This window comes from Arachis stenosperma, chromosome 4 (assembly GCF_014773155.1).
Source record: "Arachis stenosperma cultivar V10309 chromosome 4, arast.V10309.gnm1.PFL2, whole genome shotgun sequence".
NCBI lineage: Eukaryota > Viridiplantae > Streptophyta > Magnoliopsida > Fabales > Fabaceae > Arachis > Arachis stenosperma.
Window position 1 is genome coordinate 57,694,964 of NC_080380.1, and position 18,738 is coordinate 57,713,701.

Sequence of the window (18,738 nt, forward strand, 5' to 3'; positions counted from 1 at the left end):
TTCATCCAATCCTTCTTACTCCTTTCCATGGCAAGCTTATGCAAGGGTTTCACTGTTGTCAGTGGCTACCTCCCATCCTCTCAGTGGAAATGTTCAACGCACCCTGTCACGGCACGGCTATCCATCTATTGGTTCTCGATCAGGCTGGAATAGAATCCATTGATTCTTTTGCGTCTGTCACTAACGCCCCGCCCTCAGGAGTTTGAAGCACGTCACAGTCATTCAATCATTGAATCCTACTCAGAATACCACAGACAAGGTTAGACCTTCCGAATTCTCTTGAATGCCGCCATCAGTTCTTGCCTATACCACGAAGATTCCGGTTAAAGAATCCAAGAGATATTCACCCAATCTAAGGTAGAACGGAGGTGGTTGTCAGTCACACGTTCATAGGTGAGAATGATGATGAGTGTCACGGATCATCACATTCATCAAGTTGAAGAACAAGTGATATCTTGGACAAAGAACAAGCGGAATTGAATAGAAGAATAATAGTAATTGCATTAATACTCGAGGTACAGCAGAGCTCCACACCTTAATCTATGGTGTGTAGAAACTCCACCGTTGAAAATACATAAGAACAAGGTCTAGGCATGGCCGAATGGCCAGCCCCCCAAATGATCTAAGAACTAGATGTCCAAAGATGATCAAAGGATCTAAAATAATCCAAAGATCCAAAGATCCAAAGATCCAAAGATCAGAAGATCCAAAGATGTAAATACAATAGTAAAAGGTCCTACTTATAGGGAACTAGTAGCCTAGGGTGTACAGAGATGAGTAAATGACATAAAAATCCACTTTCGGGCCCACTTGGTGTGTGCTTGGGCTGAGCAATGAAGCATTTTCGTGTAGAGACTCTTCTTGGAGTTAAACGCCAGCTTTTGTGGTAGTTTGGGCGTTTAACTCCCATTTTGGTGCCAGTTCCGGCGTTTAACGCTGGGAATTCTGAGGGTGACTTTGAACGCCGGTTTGGGCCATCAAATCTTGGGCAAAGTATGGACTATCATATATTGCTGGAAAGCCCAGGATGTCTACTTTCTAACGCCGTTAAGAGCGCGCCAATTGGGCTTCTGTAGCTCCAGAAAATCCACTTCGAGTGCAGGGAGGTCAGAATCCAACAGCATTTGCAGTCCTTTTCAGTCTCTGAATCAGATTTTTGCTCAGGTCCCTCAATTTCAGCCAGAAAATACCTGAAATCACAGAAAAACACACAAACTCATAGTAAAGTCCAGAAAAATGAATTTTAACTAGAAACTAATAAAAATATACTAAGAACTCAACTAAAACTACTAAAAACATACTGAAAACAATGCCAAAAAGCATACAAATTATCCGCTCATCAGTCATGCATTCAGAATTACAATTAATACCACCACATTTAAGTAAATAAGACTACTCTTAAAATTAGCTCAATTTCTCATGCAATACATCACTTCTGTATTTTTTATTTAAAATTCAAGCTCAATGAGTAATACATGAGACATCTTTTCAGAATTAAAGCAATTAAGAGAAAATTAAACTAGTCCTAGGATTCTAACTGATAAAGGATCATGCAACAAACAAAGCAAAATAGCAGAAAACTGGAACATAACATAAAAAAAGAGGGGAGGAATACAAAAATGAAAGGAACTCAACCACCTTAGTTATCCTAGCGGTCGCTTTATTCTTCAGGTTGTGCTCCTCAGTGAAGATGATTCGCCTCCCTTTTGGTGCCATAGGAATAAACAGAAAACCCTTAAGCGGAGCGTCAACACCAAACTTAAAGTTTTGCTTGTCCTCAAGAAAAGAAGAACTGAAAATAGAAAGAGACAAATATTATGATGAAAGAAAAAGAAAAGGATAAAAGAACAAGAGAAAATTAGGATTGGGAGAGGGGGAAAGAAAATTAAAACTGGGCGGTGAACTAGTGTAATTGTGCGGTGCAGGCGACGCGTACACATACAACATGCATACGCGTGGGTCGCACAATTTTCTTAATGACGCGTGAGCGTCAAGCACTTGTCCGCGTGCCCTTGGTTTATGCGGATCGCATGAAGCTAGCTGTGCACTCGCACAACTCTCTGTTCGCGTGGCTTGGGATCCAATATTTTCATATGACGCGTGCATGTCATGCACGCGCACACGTGGATGGCCATCTGTGCAAATGACGCGCACGCATCAGGGACGCGTACGCATGGTTAATTTTGTGCGTCTAGCACATTTCCAGCCCCAAACCAGCACAAGTCTCTGCCTAAACACATACTTATGTCGAATTTCAAGGTCACGCGTACGCGTCACTTACGCGCACGCGTGGAAGGCGAAAAGTGCAAACAACGCGCACGCGTGGGTTACGCGTACACGTGATGCGGCTTGTGCTTCCAGCATGCTTCCAGTGCTACTCCCGCTCAACTCTCTGTCAATTTTTATTTTTCACGCACATGCATATGACGTGTACGCGTCAGCGACGCTTGCGCGTCTTGTGCTCCTTTTTTTTTTCCGTTTCCTGTTCTAAAATAGCTGCATGATCAGAAAATTAGTAAGAACTTAATAAAAATCAAATAAGTAAGAAAACTACTACTACGAAAAACAACTAAGAATGTAAAGAAGCGATCATACCAAGGTGGATTGTCTCCCACCAAGCACTTTTAGTTAAAGTCCTTAAGTTGGACATGTGGTGAGCTCCTTGTCATGGTGGCTTGTGCTTGTACTGATCCAGGAATTTTCACCAATGTTTTCCAATGGCTAACGGGGTCCCAAACTAGGCGCTTAACTCCTTCGAGCAAGTTAAAACAAGTGACAAGGCCCAAAGGGTGTTGATTGTGAGAATGAATTCCAGGATCCCAAACCTTGCCTTTACACCCGTCTTCTTGTGGATTACCATTGTTCCCACCGGGTGGCAAGCAATCTGAATTCTCACAGAGATATCCAAACAACCTTCTAGATCCATTCAATTGAGCTCTACACCAATCCTTACACTTCAATTTGGAGCATGCAACCATATTGGACCTTGCTTGATAACTCTTACCACTAGCCATCTTCCTTTTACTCTTAATCCCACAAAGAGCTCTAAGTTGACTATCCGTCTCCAGTAGCCCTTATTCAAGTGGGAAAGTAAGGGTTAAGGATAGGAATTTTACCCACTTGAATGTTGTATTGGATGGTGATGGCTGATGAGCGGATAATTTATACGCTTTTTGGCATTGTTTTGAGTATGTTTTTAGTATATTTTAGTTAGTTTTTATTATATTTTTATTAGTTTTTAGTTAAAATTCACTTTTCTGGACTTTACTATGAGATTGTGTGTTTTTCTATGATTTCAGGTATTTTCTGGCTGAAATTGAGGGTCCTGAGCAAAAATCTGACTTAGAGGCTGAAAAGGACTGCAGATGCTGTTGGATTCTGACCTCCCTGTACTCGAAGTGGATTTTCTGGAGCTACAGAAGTCCAATTGACGCGATCTCAACGGCGTTGGAAAGTAGACATCCTGGACTTTCCAGCAATGTATAATAGTCCATACTTTGCCCGAGATTTGATGGCCCAAACCGGCGTTGCAAATCAGCTTCAGAATTCCCAGCGTTTAACGCTGGAACTGGCATAAAAATTGGAGTTAAACGCCCAAACTGGCATAAAAGCTGGCGTTTAACTCCAGAAAGAGTCTCTACACGAAAATACTTCAATGCTCAGCCCATGCACACACCTAGTGGGCCCGGAAGTAGATTTTTCTGTCATTTACTCAATTCTGTAAACCCTAGGTTACTAGTTCACTATTAATAGGATCTTTTGACATTGTATCTGTACCTCATGACACTTTACACATTTCTCATTGTATCTTCTACGGCATGAGTCTCTAAACCCCATTGTTGGGGGTGAGGAGCTCTGTTGTGTCTTGATGGATTAATGCAATTACTACTGTTTTTCATTCAATCATGCTTGCTTCCATTCTAAGATATCACTTGTTCTTAAACCGGATGAATGTGATGATCCGTGACACTCATCATCATTCTCAACTATGAACGTGTGCCTAACAACCACCTCCGTTCAACCTTAGATTGAGTAGATATCTCTTGGATTCCTTAATCAGAGTCTTCGTGGTATAAGCTAGAATTGATGGCGGCATTCAAGAGAATCCGGAAGGTCTAAACCTTGTCTGTGGTATTCTGAGTAGGATTCAAGGATTGAATGACTGTGACGAGCTTCAAACTCCTGAAGGCTGGGCGTTAGTGACAGACGCAAAAGAATCACTGGATTCTATTCCAACCTGATTGAGAACCGACAGATGATTAGCCGTGCTGTGACAGAGCGCGTTGAACATTTTCACTAAGAGGATGGGAGGTAGCCATTGACAACGGTGAAACCCTACATACAGCTTGCCATGGAAGGAGCCTTGCATGTTTGAAGAAGAAGACAGTAGGAAAGCAGAGGTTCAGAAGACAGAGCATCTCCAAAACCTCAACCTGTTCCCCATTACTGCAAAATAAGTACTTATTTCATGTTCTTTTGTTTTTCACAATCAATCCTGATAATTTTTGATATCCTGACTAAGAGTTACAAGATAACCATAGCTTGCTTCAAGCCGACAATCTCCGTGGGATCGACCCTTACTCACGTAAGGTATTACTTGGACGACCCAGTGCACTTGCTGGTTAGTTGTGCGGGATTGCAAAAGTGTGATTGCAATTTCGTGCACCAATGGCTTTGGAAGAGGTCTTGCAAGCTCAACTCCCTTGTGTTCTTCTTTGAATTCTTCTACCTCTTTGCAAGCTTCCTCAATTTCAACCTCTTCCTCTTGGTAGCTTTCTTCTAATTCAATCTCTTCTTCATTGCTTACTAAGGGCATGGGAGGTTATGCATCTTCCTCTTCTTCAATATGTGAGGGTGGAAAGTTCTCTAATTCACTGGAGTATAAACTTCTTTGATTGGTTTCCTCACTTTGTTCCATAGGATCTTGCATTGTATCTCTTGGGAATGAATTTTCTTGTTCCTCTTCCTGGTTCTTGATCATCGTCTGCACATAATTCTCTACATTTTTGACACTCGTCTTTATATCGTGTAGGAATTCTTTCATGAGGAGCTCAAGATCTGATGGTATTTGAGATGAATAGGGAGATGGTGGCTCTTGATATAGGTAGAAGGCTGATGGTTCTTGATATGGATAGAGAGGTGGTGGTTCTTGGTATGAATATGGAGATGGTGGTTCTTGATATGAATATAGAGCACTAAAATTTCTTTGGTTTTGACTTTGCCAACCAAAATTTGGGTAGTTCCTCCATCCACCATAATATGAATCACTACTCGGGTGTGAGTAGTAACCCATGTGATCTCTCTCCATTATTTTTCCTTAGCACAAAACACCAAAAAGGATTAAATGCACCATGTGATAAATAGGAAAGCAAAGAAGAAAAAATAGGGTTCTAAGAATTGAAATAAAACTAACTAGGAAACACTGGTGCACGAAATTGTGATCTCAATGGCGCCAACAACTTAGTACGCACAATTGTAATCTCAACTCTTTTTCACAACTTTGCACAACTAACCAGCAAGTGCACTGGGTCGTCCAAGTAATAAACCTTACGTGAGTAAGGGTCGATCTCATGGAGATTGTCGGCTTGAAGCAAGCTATAGTCATCTTGTAAATCTCAGTCAGGCAGATTCAAATGGTTATAGAGTTTTGATAATTAAAAGACAAATAGACATAAAATAAAGATAGAGATACTTATGTAATTCATTGGTGGGAATTTTAGATAAGCGTATGGAGATGTGTTATTCCTTCTGAATCTTTGCTTTCCTACTGCCTTCATCCAATCCTTCATATTCCTTTCTATGGCAAGTTGTATGTTCGGGTATCACTGTTGTCAATGGCTACCTCCCATCCTTTCAGTGAAAATAGTCCAGCTACGGGTTACGTAGGGCTAATCATCTGTCGATTCTCACTGGTGTTGGAATAGGATCCAGTGATCCTTTTGCGTCTGTCACTACACCCAACAGTCATGAGTTTGAAGCTCGTCACAGTCATCCCATCCTAGGCCCTACTCGGAATACCACAGACAAGGTTTAGACTTTTCGGATCTCAAGAATGCTGTCAATTGATTCTAGCTTATACCACGAAGACTCTGATCTCACGATTGGAAGGCTCTGTTGTCAGGAGAGGCAACCATGCGTCGTGGACCAGGAATCCAAGAGATACACACTCTAGCTTTCGCAGGTAGAACGGAAGTGTTTGTCAGGCACGCGTTCATAAGTGAGAATGGTGATGAGTGTCACAGATTATTACATACATCAGGTTGAAATGTGAGTGAACATATTAGAATAAGACTAAGCTTGAATTGAATAGAAGAACAATATTAATTGCATTAATACGCGTTCATAAGTGAGAATGGTAATTGAATAAGAATAAGTTTCTATGCTGTGTAGAAACTCCACCGTTGAAAATACATAAGTGATGAAGGTCTACGGCCATGCATCCCTAATAACATGAAACAATCAAAAAAGGGTTCAAAGACCTGATCCCAAGATCAAGGATGATCAAAGATGTGAGTACAATAGTAAAAAGTTATATTTATACTAAACTAGTTACTAAGGTTACAGAAATAAGTAAATGATGCAGAAATCCACTTCTAGGGCCCACTTGGTGTGTGCTTGGGCTAAGCATTGAAGCTTTCACATGTTGAGACTTCTCTTGGAGTTAAACGCCAATATGCAGCCTGTTTTTGGCATTTAACTCTAGCTTGTAACTGTTTCTGGTGTTTAACGCCAGAATAGAGCAGGAGGTTGGCGTTTGAACGCCAGTTTGCGTCATCAAAACTCAGGCAAAGTATAGACTATTATATGATTCTGGAAAGTCCTGGATGTCTACTTTCCAACGCAATTGAGAGCGCGCTATTTGGATTTCTGTAGCTCTAAAAATTCCATTTCGAGTGCAGGAAGGTCAGAATCCAACAGCATCAGCAGTCCTTTTTCAGCCTCTGAATCAGATTTTTGCTCAGGTCCCTCAATTTCAGCCAGAAAATACCTGAAATCACAGAAAAATACACAAACTCATAGTAAAATTCAAAAATGTGAATTTTGCTCAAAAACTAATAATTATTTATTAAAAAGCGTATAAATTATCCGCTCATCACAACACCAAACTTAAATTGTTGCTTATCCCCAAGCAACTGAAAACAAAATAGGATAAAAAGAAGAGAATATACAATGAATCCCACAATATCAATTAATCTTAGTCCCAATTAGATGAGTAGGGCTAGTAGCTTTTTGTTTCTGAATAGTTTTGGCATCTCACTTTAGCCTTTGAAATTTAGAATGATTGGCATCTATAGAATGATTGGCATCAAAGAATGGGTCCACCTTAGTGATGGCGGCTAGTTCTTCCTCTTGAAGATCCAATGGAACACCTAAGATCCTCTATGTCTCTTCCTTTCCTTTGTTGCTCCTCCCTCATAGCTCTTTGATCTTCTCTAATCTCATGGAGAATGATGGAGTGCTCTTGGTGCTCCACCCTTAGTTGGTCCATGTTGTAACTCAAGCCTTCCAAAGAGGTGTTGAGTTGCTCCCAATAGTTGTGTGGAGGAAAATGCATCCCTTGAGGCATCTCATGGATTTCTTGATGGGGAATTTCCTCATGCTCTTGTTGAGGTCCATTAGTAAGCTCTCTTGTTTGCTCCATCCTCTTTTTTAGTGATGGGCTTGTCCTCTTCAATGAGAATGTCTCCTTCTATGTCAATCCTAGCCGAATTGCATAGGTGACAAATGAGGTGAGGAAAGGCTAACCTTGCCAAAGTGGAGGACTTGTCAGCCACCTTGTAGAGTTCTAGAGGTATGATCTCATTAACTTCTACTTCCTCCCCAATCATGATACTATGGATCATGATGGCCCGATCTACAGTCACTTCAGATCAGTTGCTAGTAGGAATGATGGAGCGTTGGATGAACTCCAACCATCCTCTAGCCACACGCTTAAGGTCCAGTCTTCTCAATTGAACCAGCTTGCCTCTTGAGTCTCTTTTCTATTGAGCTCCTTCCACACATATGTTTATGAGGACTTGGTCCAACCTTTGATCAAAGTTGACCCTTCTAGTGTAGGGGCGTACATTTTCTTGCATCATTGGCAAGTTGAACGCCAACCTTACATTTTTTGGACTGAAATCTAAGTATTTCTTCCGAACCATTGTAAGCCAATTCTCTGGATTCGAGTTCATACTTTGATCATGGTTCCTAATGATCCATGCATTGGCATAGAACTCTTGAACCATTAAGATTCTGACTTGTTGAATGGGGTTGGTGAGAACTTCCCAACCTCTTCTTTGGATCTCATGTCGGATCTTCGGATACTCATTCTTCTTGAGCATGAACGGAACCTCAGGGATCACTTTCTTCTTGGCCAAAACTTCATAGAAGTGGTCTTGATAGACCTTTGAGATAAATCTCTCCATCTCCCACGACTCGGAGCTGGAAGCTTTTGCCTTTCTTTTCCTTTTTCTAGAGGTTTCTCCAGCCTTAGGTGCCATAAATGGTTATGGAAAAACAAAAAATAATGCTTTTACCACACCAAACTTAAAAGGTTTGCTCGTCCTCAAGCAAAAGAAGAAAGAAAGAAGGGGAAGAAGAAGAAAATGGAGGAGATGAAGATGATAGATAGGTTCGGCCAAGGGGTAGGAGAGGGTTTGTGATGTGTGAAAATGAAAGAGTCAAGAGGGGTATTTATAGGGAAAGAGAGGGAGAATGGACGAATAGAATTGGGGGGGTTTGGGAGGGAAAAGTGTTTAAATTTGAAAGTGAGGTAGGTGGGGTTTTTGGGGAAGAGTGATGGAGGTGATTGGTGAAGAGAATATAGGGAAGAGAATAGGATTTGATAGGTGAGTGGTATTTTGGGTAGAGTGTTATAGAGATGTGTGAGGGGGAAAGAGAGAGGCGGGGTAGGTGGAGATCCTGTGTGGTCCACAGATCCTAAGGGGTCAAGGACTTCTCATCCCTGCTCTATTTAAGCATGCAAAATGCCCATAGAGTGCAATTCTGGCATTTAACGCCAGACTACTGCTTGTTTATGGCGTAAACGCCAGCTTTTATACCCTTCTTGGCGTTTAACGTCAAGCTGTTGCTTGTTTCTGCCGTTTAACGCCAACTTGATGCTCTGTTCTGGCGTTAAACGCCAGTCTGGTGCCCATTTCTGGCGTTAAACGCCCAGAATAGTGCCAGACTGGGCATTTAAAGCCCATTTTGCTACTCTTACTGGCGTTTATATGCTAGTAAGCTTATCCTCCAGGGTGTGCTATTTTTAATGCTATTTTTGAATTTGCTTTGATTTTTGCAGTTGTTTTTATGACTCCACATGATCATCAACCTAAAGAAAACATAAAATAATATAGATAAATAAGATTGGGTTGCCTCCCAATAAGCACTTCTTTAATGTCAATAGCTTGACAGTGGGCTCTCATGGAGCCTCACAGATATTCAGAGCATGGTTGGGGCCTCTCAACACCAAACTTAGAGTTTGGTTGGGGCCTCCCAACACTAAACTTAGAGTTTGAATGTGGGGGCTTTGTTTGACTCTGTATTGAGAGAAGCTTTTCATGCTTCTTCTCCATGTGTACAGAAGGAGAACCTTGAGTCTTGAATACAAGGTAGTCCTCATTCAATTGAAGGACCAACTCTCCTCTGTCAACATCAATCACAGCTCCTGCTGTGGCCAGGAATGGTCTACCAAGGATGATAGATTCATCCTTATCTTTCCCAGTGTCTAGGATTATGAAATCAGCAGGGATGTAAAGGCCTTCAACCTTCACTAGCACGTCCTCTACTAGTTCATAAGCCTGTTTCATTAAATTGTCTGCCATCTCTAGTGAGATTCTTGCAGCTTGTACCTCAAAAATTCCTAGTTTCTCCATTACAGAGAGTGGCATGAGGTTAATACCTGACGTTAGGTCACACAGAGCCTTCTCAAAGGTCATGGTGCCTATGGTGCAAGGTATTAAGAATTTACCAGGATCCTGTTTCTTTTGAAATAAAATGTACAGAACCCAGGTATTCAATTCTTTAGTGAGTAATGGAGGTTCATCTTCCCAAGTCTCATTACCAAATAGCTTGGCATTCATCTTCATTATTGCTCCTAAATACTAGGCAACTTGCCCTTCAACAATGTCTTCATCTTTAACAATGCCTCCCTAATAACATAAAACAATCGAAAAAGGGTTCAAAGACCTGATCTCAAGATCAAGGATGATCAAAGATGTGAGTACAATAGTAAAAAGTTCTATTTATACTAAACTAGTTACTAGGGTTACAGAAATAAGTAAATGATGCAGAAATCCACTTTTGGGGCCCACTTGGTGTGTGCTTGGGCTGAGCATTGAAACTTTCATGTGTAGAGACTTCTCTTGGAGTTAAACGACAATTTGCAGCCTATTTTTGGCGTTTAACTCTAGCTTGTAACCTGTTTCTGGTCTTTAACGCCAGAATAGGGCAGGAGGTTGGCGTTTGAATGCCAGTTTGCGTCGTTAAAACTCGAACAAAGTATGGTCTATTATATATTTCTGGAAATTCCAGGATGTCTACCTTCCAACGCAATTGAGAGCGCGCCATTTGGATTTCTGTAGCTCCAAAAATTCCATTTCGAGTGTAGGGAGTTCAGAATCCATCAGCATCAGCAGTCCTTTTTCAGCCCCTGAATCAGATTTTTGCTCAGGTCCCTCAATGTCAGCCAGAAAATACCTGAAATCACAGAAAAACACACAAACTCAGAGTAAAGTCCAGAAATGTGAAATTTGCTCAAAAACTAATAATTATTTATTAAAAAGTAGCTAGATCCTACTAAAAACTACCTAAAAAAATGCCAAAAAGCATATAAATTATCCGCTTATCAAACACCAAACTTAATTTCAGAAATTAAGAAAAATATTGGTGTTATTTATTTATTTAAATTTTTTTTGAAAATATTAAAAAAATGGATTTTAATAAAATAAAAAATAAAACGCCTAATCTAAGCAATCAAACACCTAATAGTTGTTAATCACTATCAATCCCCGGCAACGGTGCCAAAAACTTGGTGCGGTGATTTAACAACCACAGACTAACCGGCAAGTGCACCGGGTCATACCAAGTAATACCTCAGGTGAGTGAGGGTCGATCCCACGAGAATTTATGGATCAAGCAACAATGATTGAGTGATTGGCTTAGTTAGGCAAGCAGAAAATGGTTTTGAGATGTTCAAAAGGTTTAAGCTGAAAATATCAGAAGGCAGGCACGCAAGTAAATAAGTTGAAAATGAAATTTTGCAGAAAATAGTTAAGGTTTCAGAGTTATCTAATTTTCCAGATTAACTTTTCTTAGTAACTATTTTAATCATGTAGGATTTAATTTATGGCAAACTATATGTGACTATACCCTAATTCGTTAGACCTTTCTAGTCTCCTCTAAAATTCATCAAGAATCCTAATTATCCAAAAATAAGGGGATTATATGTCACGTATCTCGTTAAATATAAACAATTAGAAATTCAGGATAATATGTTTTCAAGCTGTTGTTCAAGTAAAGAGCTTTTCCAAGTTATACAAGAACCCAAAAAGAAAGAGGGTCATACTTCCGTTCCACCCAAATTCATAAGATGAAGAGCGAAAACAATTCTTAAATTATAAATTCATACATGAATTAAAAAAGAAAAAGCAATAAAATCAATCCATACAAATAGACAGAGCTCCTAACCTTAATAGTGGAGGTTTAGTTGCTCATGGTTCAGAGAGAAAATAAGGATTCAGGTAAAATGTGGAATACGGAATGTAAATTGGTATAGAATTCCCTAATGGATCCCCCGGAATCTCGGCAATAGAAGAGAAGTCTTTCCTTTTTAGAACTAATCCTAATTAATTTAAAATCTAATTTCTAAAATTAAAATAATATCTTTTCCTATTTTAAAATCAAATTTGAATTTAAATCAGAATTAACTAACTACTCTGCGTCTTATAACGTAGGGACCACTTGACTTCACTGGATCCGCGCCTAACTTGGGTGTTAAAATGGGGCCCAGAAATCACCTCCAGCATTTTCTACGTTTTTTGCTCGTGGCGTATGTCACGTGTACGCGTCAGTTATGCGTACACGTTGATGGTCTTTTTCCGCAAGTCATGCGGACGCGTCAGTCACGTGCACGCGTCACTGTGCAATTCTTCAAATCACGCGTACGTGTCAGTCACGCACACGCGTCGCCATGGAAAGCTCCAAATCACGCACACGCATTAGTCACACGTTCACGTCGCTCCTCGCTGCCATCTCCTTTTGTTCTTGTGCTGCAGAAACTCCATCAAATCCAGCCGAATGCTACCTAAAATAAACAAAATTGAAAAAGACTCAAAGTAGCATCCATATTGGCTAAAAGATAATTAATTCTTTATTAAACTCAAGATGCAAATTCACTAAGAATTGATAAGAAAGATGCTCACGCATCAGATGCTTATTTCTTGAACAATAAATGCATGAGTATTTCCCCATTTTCTAAATTTTCACAATGAATTCCCTACGTAACTTCATCACCAATGTTTCCCATCAATTTTCCCCACAATTTGAGTAACACACACTACTCCACCCAAGCTAATCAAAGAAATAATCCAAGGACATCAACGGCTTTTCACTTTAGGGAGAATAATGTGCTTAGAATCAGAACAAAAGGAGATTTAAAGGCTCAAAAAGGGGTTACAAAGGTGAATGTAAGGGTTGGCCATATGGGTTAGTGAGTTCAATATCAAAAATGGCCTCAATCATACTAAATGCATTCAAACACCAAACACAGGACATAAAGATTCATGCAAATCTAAGATCATAATAAAAAATGAGTATAATCACATAAGAACAAACTTATATATATATATATATATATATATATATATATATATATATATATATATATTTCCAACCATATATTAGAGCTCAAATCTCACAAGGTATGTTGTTCTAGCTCTTTTCTTATGTTCTATGAAACAGAATACTCCAAGCAAGTTGAAAAATAATTTTTCAATTCAATCAATGGCACGCCCTAAGAAAGATTTCATCAAAAAATTTCTTGTTGTTTTACCAAACTTATAAACTCTATCATGCAACATGCAAATATTTACTATAATAAAACTATAAGCACTAAAGAAATATATAAAAACAAACTAAGTAAAGTGCAATAAGAACAAAATTGGAAAAATGAAGAAAGAACTCAAAGGTATTGCAAAGTGTCTAAGAAAAGAATTTTACCCCCTGCAAAGTTGCCGATCCTCCCCCACACTTAATTAATGCACAATCTTCTATGCATGCTCCTAATCCGGGAGAACGATAATTTGGGGCTCCACCTTCAGCTGGTAGTCACTGACATAGGTTGATGGCTGATGAGTGGATAATTTATACGCTTTTTGGCATTATTTTTACATAGTTTTTAATATGTTTTAGTTACTTTTTAGTATATCTTTATTAGTTTTTATGCAAAAATCACATTTCTGGACTTTACTATGAGTTTGTGTGTTTTTATGTGATTTCAGGTATTTTCTGGCTGAAATTGAGGGACTTGAGCAAAAATCTGATTCAGAAGCTGAGAAATGACTGAAGATGCTGTTGGATTCTGACCTCCCTGCACTCGAAGTGGATTTTTTGGAGCTACAGAAGCCCAATTGGCACGCTCTCAATTGCGTTGAAAAGTAGACATCTTGGGCTTTTCAGCAATGTTTAATAGTTCATACTTTGCCCGGGATTTGACGGCCCAAACTGGCGTCCAAACACCGGTCAGAGACCATTTTTTGGCGTAAAATGCCAGAACTGTCACCAAAGCTGGAGTTAAATGCCCAAACTGGCACCAAAACTGGCGTTTAAACTCCAAGAAGAGCCTATGCACGTGAAAGCTTTAATGCTCAGCCCAAACACACACCAAGTGGGCCCCAGAAGTGGATTTCTGCACTATCTACACTTAGTTACTCATTTTCTGTAAACCTAGTTTACTAGTCTAGTATAAATAGCAATTTTTACTATTGTATTCATATCTTTAGATCATTTTTGAGACTAACTTAGGATCACTTTTGATCTCTTGATCATGTTTTGGTGGCTGGCCATTCGGCCATGCCTGGACCTTCATCACTTATGTATTTTCAATGGTAGAGTTTCTACACCTCATAGATTAAGGTGTGGAGCTCTGCTGTTCCTCATGAATTAATGCAAAGTACTATTATTTTTCTATTCAATTCATGTTTATTCTTGTTCTAAGATATTCACTCGTACTTCAACCTGATCGATGTGATGATCCGTGACACTTATCATCACCCTTCCTTATGAACGCGTGCCTAACAACCACCTCTGTTCTATCTGCAAGAGCTTGAGTGTGTATCTCTTGGCCTCCTGGTTCAAGACGCATGATTGCCTCTCCTGACAATAGAGCCTTCCATTCCGTGAGATCAGAGTCTTCGTGGTATAAGCTAGAATCAATTGGTAGTATTCTTGAGATCCGAAAAGTCTAAACATTATCTGCGGTATTCCGAGTAGGATCTGGGATGGGATAACTATAACGCGCTTTAAACTCGTGACTGTTAGGCGTAGTGACAGTGTGCAAAAGGATCATTGGATCTTATTCTGACACGATCGAGAACCGACAGCTGATTAGCGATGCGGGAAACCGTAGTGGACATGTTTTCACTGTGAGGACGGACGGTAGCCATGGACAACGGTGATCCACCAATATATAGCTTGCCATGGAAGGAAGTCCACATGATTGGATGAGGACAATAGGAAAGCAGAGGCTCAGAGGAAACAAAGCATCTCTATATGCTTATGTGAAATTTCCACCAATGAATTGCATAAGTATCTATATCCTATTTTATGTTTTATTTCTCTTTTAATTATCAAAACCTCATAACCATTTGAATCTGTCTAGCTGAGATTTACAAGATGACCATAGCTTGCTTCAAGCCGACAATCTCCGTGGGATTGACCCTTACTCACGTAAGGTATTACTTGGACGACCCAGTGCACTAGCTGGTTAATTGTGCAGAGTTGTGAAATGTGTGATCTCAATTTGGTGCACCAAGTTTTTGGCGCCGTTGTCAGGGATTGTTCGAGTTTGGACAACAGACGGGTCATCTTGTTGCTCAGATTAGGTAATTTTCTTTTTTTATTATTTATTTTGTTCTTCAGAATTTTTAAGAATGAATCTAGAGTTTCAGATGATGCTTTTATCATCACAGGAGCTAGTTGATTCCCATCAATTTGGCTAGCCATGTCTAATCTTTTTTTCTTAGATTGAAGCTTTAGACTAACATTACATGATTCCTGAAATTCGTTTTAAAAATTTTTGAATTTCTTTATTTTCTTTTTCAAAATATTTTTTGAAAAAATTACAAAAAAAAAATTAATAAAATCATAAAAACAAAAATAATTTTGTGTTTCTTGTTTGAGTCTAGTGTCAAATTTTAAGTTTGGTGTCAATTGCATGTTTTTATTTTTCTTGCATTTTTCGAAAACTCATGCATATGTTCTTTTTGATCTTCAAGTTGTTCTTGATGATTGTCTTTGTTTGATGTTCTGATCTTCTTGTTTTGTGTCTTTTCTTGTTTTTCATATGCATTTTTAATTTGTTAGTGTCTAAGCATTAAAAATTTCTAAGTTTGGTGTCTTGCATGTGTTTCTTTCTTAAAAATTTTTCAAAAATAAGTTCTTGATGTTCATCATGATCTTCAAAGTGTTCTTGGTGTTCATCTTGACATTCAAAGTGTTCTTGCATGTTTTCTTTGTTTTGATATTAAATTTTCATGTTTTGAGTCATTTTTGTGTTTTTCTCTCTCCTCATTAAAAATTCAAAAAATAAAAAAGATCTTTTCCTTATTTTACTCATAAATTTCCATATTTTTCGGTTGACTTAGTCAAAGGTTTTTAAAATTTAGTTGTTTCTTCTTCAGTCAAGTCAAAATTTTAATTTAAAAATTCTATCTTTTCAAATCTTTTTTTTTAAATCAAAGCTTTTTCATTTTTCTTCTTAATATTTTCGAAAATTTTAAAAATTGATTTTCAAAAATCTTTTTCTTATTTTTATTTCATATTTTCAAAAACCTTGCTAACAATTAAGGATTTGATTCAAAATATTTTAAGTTTGTTACTTTCTTGTTAAGAAAGGTTCAATCTTTAAATTCTAGAATCATATCTTTTAGTTTCTTGTTAGTCAAGTCATCAATTTTAATTTTAAAAACCAAATCTTTTTCAATCATATCTTTTCAAACATATCTTTTTCAAAAATGATAAAAAAAATTGATTTTCAAAATCTTTTTCAATCATATCTTTTTCAAATTTTAATTTCAAAATATTTTTCTAACTTCTTATCTTTTCAAAACTTACCTTTTCTTATCTTTTTCAAAACCACCTAACTACTTTTTCACTTCTCAATTTTCGAAAACCATTAACAACTTTTTCAAAAATCTTTTTAATTAACTAATTGTTTTAAACTCTAATTTTATTTTATTTTTTTTCTTAATTTTTGAATACTAACCAATAATTAAAATAAAAACAAAAATATTTTTCTTTTCTTTTAATTAATTTTTGAATTTCTTCTCTCTTTCATCTCTTTCTATTTATTTATTTAATTACTAACACTTCTCTCCTTCTTAAAATTTGAACCCTCTCTCCCTCTCTGTGTTTGAATTCTCTTTATTTTCTCTCTACCTCATTCTTCTCTTCTTCTCTTCTTCTACTCACATAAAGGAATCTCTATACTATGACATAGATGATTTCACTTCTTTTCTATTCTCTTCTTTTTCACATGAGCAGGAACAAGGATAAGGATATTCTTATTGAAGCCGATCCTGAACTTGAAAGGACTCTGAAGAGGAAGCTAAGAGAAGCTAAAGCATAATTCTCTAGAGAGGACCTGACAGAAATTTTTGAAAAAGAAGAAGACATGGCAGCCAAAAATAACAACAATGGCAATAATGCAAGGAAGATGCTTGGTGACTATGCTGCACCAACTTCCAACCTCTATGGAAGAAGCATCTCAATTCCTGCCATTGGAGCAAACAAATTTGAGCTTAAGCCTCAATAGTTTCTCTAATGCAGCAGAACTGCAAGTTTCATGGACTTCTATCAGAAGATCCTTATTAGTTCTTATCTGAATTCTCGCAGATCTGTGATACTGTTAAGACCAATGGGGTTAATCCTGAGGTATACAGACTTATGCTTTTCCCCTTTGCTGTAAGAGACAGAGTTAGAACATGGTTGGACTCACAACCTAGAGAAAGCCTGAACTCTTAGGACAAGCTGGTCAATGCTTTCCTGACCAAATTCTTTCCACCTCAAAAGATGAGTAAGCTTAGAGTGGATGTCCAAACTTTCAGACAGAAGGAAGGTGAATCCATCTATGAAGCTTGGAAAAGATACAAGCAATTAACCAAATGGTGTCCTTCTGACATGTTTCCATAATGGAGCATCATATGTATATTCTATGATGGTCTGTCTGAGTTATCTAAGATGTCATTGGACCACTCTGCTGGTGGATCCCTTCATCTGAAAATGCCTGCAGAAGCCCAGGAACTCAATAAAATGGTTGCAAATAACCAATTTATGTACACTTCTGAGAGAAATCCTGTGAATAATGTGGTGACTTAGAAGAAAGGAGTTCTTGAGATTAACACTCTGAATGCCATATTGGCTCAGAACAAAATATTGACTCAGCAATTCAATATGATTTCTCAGAGTCTGACTGGATTGCAAGCTAAAGACGCCTCCTCTGAAGGAGAAGCTTATGACCCTGAGAATCTTGCAATGGAAGAGGTGAATTACATGGGAGAATTGTATAGAAACACTTATAATCCTTCATGGAGGAATCACCCAAATTTCTCATGGAAGGATCAATAGAAGCCTCAAGAAGGCTTCAATAACAATAATGGTGGGAGAAATCGGTTTGGCAATAGTAAACCTTTTCCATCATCTTCTTAGCAATAGACAGAGAATTCTTAGCAGAGCCTCTCTGGCTTAGCAAACATAGTCTCTGATCTATCTAAGGCCAGTCTTAGTTTCATGAATGAAACAAGATCCTCCATTAGAAATTTGGAGGGTTAAGTGGGTCAGCTGAGTAAAAGAGTTACTGAAACTCCTCCTAGCACTCTCCCAAGCAATACAGAAGAGAATCCAAAAAGAGAGTGCAAGGCCATTGATGCAACCAAAATGGCCGAACCTATAGAAGAGGAGGAGGACGTGATTCGTAGTAAGGAAGACCTCATGGGACGTCCACTGGACTACAAGGAGTCCCCTATTGATGAACCACATGAATCTGAGGCTCATCTAGAGACCATAGAGATTCCACTGAACTTACTATTACCATTCATGAGCTTTGACAAATATTCTTCCTCTGAAGAGGACGAAAATGTTACTAAAGAGCAAGTTGCTCAATATCTAGGAGCAATCATGAAGCTGAACACCAAATTATTTAGAATTGAGACTTGGGAGGATGAACCTCCATTACTCATCAATGAACTAAGTGCATTGGTTCAGCTGAAGTTACCTCAAAAGAAAGAGGATCCGAGAAGGTTCTTGATACCTTGCACCATAGGCACCATGACCTTTGAAAAGACTCTGTGTGACCTAGGATCAAGTATCAACCTCATGCCACTCTCTGTAATGGAGAAACTAGGGATCTTTGAGGTACAAGCTGCAAGAATCTCACTAGAGATGGTAGACAAATCAAAGAAACAGGCTTATGGACTTATAGAAGATGTCTTGGAAAAGGTTGAAGGCCTTTACATCCCTGCTGATTTTATAATCCTA

The 18,738-nt window shown here is 38.5% G+C and overlaps 1 non-coding gene across 1 annotated transcript; it reads right to left on the reverse strand.

Annotated features, from left to right (window-relative positions):
* Positions 1-17,280: 17,280 nt before the first annotated feature.
* Positions 17,281-17,384, reverse strand: LOC130977860 (small nucleolar RNA R71). The gene has a single exon (XR_009085533.1). It is a non-coding gene; the product is annotated as a small nucleolar RNA R71 (small nucleolar RNA).
* Positions 17,385-18,738: the final 1,354 nt, after the last annotated feature.